Source organism: Acyrthosiphon pisum, chromosome A1 (genome assembly GCF_005508785.2).
Source record: "Acyrthosiphon pisum isolate AL4f chromosome A1, pea_aphid_22Mar2018_4r6ur, whole genome shotgun sequence".
Lineage (NCBI taxonomy): Eukaryota > Metazoa > Arthropoda > Insecta > Hemiptera > Aphididae > Acyrthosiphon > Acyrthosiphon pisum.
The window spans coordinates 168043635-168049612 of NC_042494.1; positions in this window are offsets into that span (position 1 = coordinate 168043635).

The window sequence follows — 5978 nt, forward strand, 5'->3', positions numbered from 1 at the left end:
TAGACTTGTAGACCAATAGACTGCGCTTATCGCGAATCAAGATTTGTATGTGTGTATGTTTTTTCCTAGGAAATACGGTCCGGGAGTATACTTTCCAGATTTATACGGTCCGTGACAATACGGTCCGCCACTTTACATTCCGGAACTCTACTGTCCGTGCGAATACTTTCCGAGCTTATACATGCGTCCATTTTAATCATCAGAACTATTTTATCTATCTGATTCATAATATACTATTACCTCACGATAATTTTTTTAATCACATTTCATTCATTTCTATTATTTAAACTAATTTTTTTAGTATAATTTATAAACATAATATGTTTAATAATTTATTTAAATTTAAAAATATACAGCCGAAAAAATATGACAATTGTAGACAGTTAACTTGTTTTATATCTCTGGTAAGTTCAAATTAAAATTGTCTATGTACCTATAATGTTTTCTACTAGTTTATGGTCTGCAAAAAACTAAAAATAAACGATGTAAACGTAATCCTTCCAAAAATACTATAATAACAATGTACATTAATAATTAATTGAAATAGATTTACATACCTTACACTGCGTTGATTTTTCATAAATTTAACATAAATTCGTTACTTGTAATCGGTGACTATTTCCCCTTAAAAATAGGATCGGTGATAAAAAAGAAATTCGTTTTACCAAACCGATCACTTTGGTTACAAACCGGTGACACTTTTTTGTGACCATCTCCAATGGACGGTTACAATTGATAATCCCCTCTCCCAATATTACCTTCCCTAATTAATGCACATGTTATCAATATTAATTTAACAAACAATGATAACATAATAAAAGATAATTATTTTATTGTAGAAGGGGGATATTTATTATCAAATGAATATCTGGTGGAAATATTTTACCACAGGTTAATTTTTTGTAGTAACCGTTCACTATTAATTTCTCACCGATTTAATCTAACGAATTTGTGGCAAAATTCTGCTATCACGAATAAACAATTTTTTGTGTTATCATTAAGCTTAATCATAAATATTTCACCCATAGAGTAATATAGAGAGGCCAATAAGTATTACACCAGTATAAAATATTGAAACCGAGAAAGGTCTGTAAATACAGTGTTACCACTTAATCATTTGGACATTACTGTCAAGTTGTGTACAAAACAGCGGTTCACAAGACATTTCAATATAATATAAAAATATATTAATAATAATATTAATTTATAATATAATTGATAGTTTGATAGTTAATTACTTAATTAAACTATTAACTGTTACTATTAATGAAGAAGTTTATTAATCTCAATTATTATTCTACGTTTATGAAACTACTATTATTATGCCAAGCTGTATAATATGTGGAAGAACAAAAAATCAGACTTCTAAAGCTGCTAATTTATCGTTTCACATGTAAGATTATAGTTACAATTTGGGGGGTGCTTTTTGGTAATATTTATAAAAAAGATTTAAAATTATGTGAAGATATCAAATTATTATTTCATTAGTAAAGAAAACGAAAGTTTATTAAAAAATTGTTGGAACAAATGCACTTTACCAACTGGCCAACCTGTAAATATAGTACACTTTGCGCCTCACTTTTCTGAGACATTAGCCTCTCTATATTACTCTATGATTTCACCGTAGTATAACAGAATGACCAACATAAATTATTTATGTGTTGGAAAAAATATAATTTAGACAATAGATTACGATTTGTTCACATTTCCCATCTTACCTCACGACTTCATCTTACCCCAGTCACCCCTATGTAAATACTCTGCAGCTGCAATAAGCTGTAAGTATATTATTAGTATGTAAACATTGCCAGGGCGTAGCAAATGATGGCCATGCATCAGTGACAAAATCGTGTAGGCTATAATATAGTTGTTTTATAATATTATCTATTATCAATAATACGGGCTGAGCCCAATTATACAGAATATGATAATAATAGTTACTATGAATAGCAACACTAAGTATGAAAATAACTAATTAAACTCATTTAAAAACGTTAAGAAAATGAATGAAATTAAAAATACATGCCGTAATCAAAATAAATGACACAGATAAAAATTTAAAAAAATATTATTATTTACCGTTTAAAATTATGCAAACTAAAACATTAATACTTTAAAATATAATGTGTGTGTAATGACCGTAGTGGGAAAATTGAATTTCACAATCATCAGTATCACTGTACAGATTGTTCTAAGAATTATTAATCAATACAAAGTATATTTTTAAATTAATTTTTTTTTTTACTGGAAGCAATATTGTTCTTTTTCAATAATTATATTGTTCTTTCTTGTGGCATCTCTTCATTTAATCAATTATAATATAATGAAAATGTTGTAAATCTAACTTCATTAATTACGAATAGAAAAATATATTTCATAATAATGGAAGATTTCATTTATCAGGATTTATTAAAATTTATTGAAAATTCTCCACACGGAGTAATTTTGTCCACATTAGGTCCTATTATTAATATGTCTACATCACCTGCCTATGTAATTAACCTACTGAAGCAATCATTAGCCCAGTCCTTCAAAGAATATTATGAAAATATGGAGGAGAAATGGTGAATAAATCAAAAAATATAATGATAAGAAAATGGTTCCTCGACGGGAAATTCTATATAATATTTTTTATCCAATGAATTATGTATTGCATGAGTTAGAACGTTGTTTACATAAATGTATTTTAATTTTAAGAGCATCCCAATTCCCAATGTAAAATTATTCAACAGTCACGAATATATGTCAAGAGTATATGAAACAGTATATGCTGGCATTCCAATTCTCGGATTCCCATTATTTTACGATCAGCCAAGGAATATAGACAACTTGGTTAATGCTAAAATAATCGTGAACGTATCAACAGATTAGGGCCCAAAATTGACCATATTATACACTATACTTACATAATAATATGTAACAGTGGTAGCCAGAGATAAGAGCCACGTAGCACCACGATATAATGAAAAATAATATCAAGGGCAGCAAAAATAATAAGTCATACCTATACCTATTATTGTTATAGACGTTATAGTAGGTACCTAAACATTTTACAAGTTACAACACAGGTGCATATGAACGAAACCACGGTTGGCCACCCATGATATTATAATTCATTTGAATATCATAATATTATATAATATAGGTAATTTTAGATTCTGAGCGGAGCGAGGAAGCTATTGTTATAACAATGGTATTTATATTTATTTTTTATTTTTATATCCTGTATACAAAATTTCTTCAGGAAGGAGTGTTTCGATTTCAACATATAGTATCTTATCTTTTAGAAAATTGGATCAAGATGGTACTTTAGAGGGGTCATTTTTCGATTTTCTCAATAGTTATTTAATGCCACGGGAAAAACCACCGGAAAATTGCGAAAAAACGCTAAAAATGGGATTTTAATTTCTAACGCGGCATCCACTTACCTGCTTTTTTGTTTATTAATTTTACAATGATTTTACTTGTGAAAATTGAATCACAAGTTACTTTTTTGTCACTTTTGTACCATTTATTTAATTATGTAAATTTATAATTTCCGGAACAACTTAATCACATTTTTCCTGTTAAATATATTTATATAATTATTTCCGGAAATATTTAGAGGTTACATATCAAGCATGACGTCAATCTTTTTAAATATATCAATATATTTTATAACGCATGTCTATTACCTATTTATTCTTACTGTCGAAAAAGTATTAAACACTCTATAATTGTTAAAACCATAGGCAAAATGATAATCAAAACGTTAGGCCTTATTTTATTTTTTTCATTCTCTCAATCCCAAAACCTTTTTAGGCCAAACTTGCCTGTGGTTAGTAACAATCTGCTTGATTTATAAAACATAATGCATTTTTTCTATCATTAACTCTGATGTGCATAATTTATATTTGAGATTTTTTAGTAAGTATATCTGTATAAAAATATAATATAGATAAACTCTTATTACAGGGAGAATATCGTCTGGTGTATAATAAAATATATCCGTGTGCATCAACAAAAAACTATTCACTTCAAATGAATTGGCATTTAAGGAAAAAAACATATAATGTAACGGAGATAAAAGGGAATATGACATATTTGATACTTTTCGATGATACTCTCACAGTAAGTAAATATATAATTAATATTTAAAGATTCGCATATTACATATAAACTTTATTTTTTGTTATATGATTGGCTGTAGTTATTTTAATATACACCAAAAGTAGTTTAGTTTTTTATGGTTCTGGTTTGAATACTCTAACTAGTCAGTATTTTTTCTAATACTTAAGTATTTAAAAAAATATTGAAGAATGAAGGGATACAAATGTAACAGTCACCTTCAGTGATACACTGTTCCACTTATTTTATTTTAAGTTATTTAAATGAAATTATTTTATGTAATTTAAATCATATTATGTTATACATATTTAATAATTTAAAAGTAAAAAGTTTTGTAACTATTTATTATTTGAGATAATTGTCATACCAAAGTTATATTTTATTTTAATTAAAGGTTATTATGCTATGATTGTTTTAACAATTTAAAAGTCAAATATTATGTTACTATTTGAGGTTATTGTTTACCAAAATTATGTTTTATTTTATTTAAATGTAACTGTTATATTTTTTTTTTTTACAATAATATAAAAAAAGTAAAACACATGTATGTACCATTTGTCCCTAGTGCTGTTACAATAATACCCTGTATCAGGTAGGTACATATTTGTATTTTCTTTCTTTATATTTATTCAACAACATGTGGAAATAAAGATTCAATAGGTACACAAATATTTTGCAAGGCAATAACTTACTTTAATAATTGAAAGTTTAAACGAATCAAAAAAAGTCGCCCAGTCTCCCATGTTAGTGCACTAAGAATGTTTTTTGAAAATTTCGCATTTTCGGATACTGGGCAGTGTTAGATAGTTGTATTTGTCTGATTATGCTTTTTTTTTTAAATATTTCTTGTAACGAAATAATTGGAAGTTTGTTATTTATTATGAAGGATTCACTGTATTACTATGTTTGTACCTTAACCCGTCGTTGGTATCGCTATGCAAAGTCCTGCCATTGGTATTGAGTGAGCGCTGCGCTCACCTCGTTGTTTTTCCATCATTATTTATTGTATAATGAACATAAAATATTGAAACCAACAACAAATTATTTATAGTTTCATCTTTCTCGATTATAAATTGTTAACCACTAAAAATTAATTTATAATTTTTTATACATAATTAATAATTATATAATAATATAATTATTATCATTCATCTTCGCCCTAGTGGTCTGGAATATTTTGCTGATTATTATACAATACGCATATGAATGTTGTGTGCTCCTTTAAAATAGGTCTGAGTATACGAAAAAGTATTTGGTTCACCTAATGATTGAGTGTAACGCTCAATTTATGGATATTAACGACATTGCACGTCGATATCTAATCAAGAATTATTTATAAAATTATTATAGTTGCAAAAGTATATTTAAACATGTGTCGATTGAAGGTATAAATAGTATCAGATGAATCAAGTAATAAATAAATAAGTGAATCTCAAAATACTAACGAGGTGAACGCCGCGCTCACATCGCGACCACTGACGGGTTAAATATCTAAACATACCTACTCCATTAGTTAGATCATAAGGCATTAAGGCGTGCATTAGAGCTCTGCACGGTCTGGTCTAGACCGGTCCGGACTGGACCGGACCGGACCACGGTCCGGTCTTTTTCGGTCTTTGTGTATTGTAATTTAATGTGGTTCGGTCCGGTTCGGTCCCTTTGTCTACAAAAAAAAATGGTCCGGTCCGGTCCGTCTTCAAATTCATATTAGGTCATATGGTCCGGTCTAAAGATCTGCATTTTGAACGTCGATAATATAATTTTCATATAATTTATATTACGTAGTAAAATAAATAACATCATATTATTATGTCATATTTTACTTAGATTATAATGTTTTGGGGACACAAAAATAGCTCTCACGTTCTATA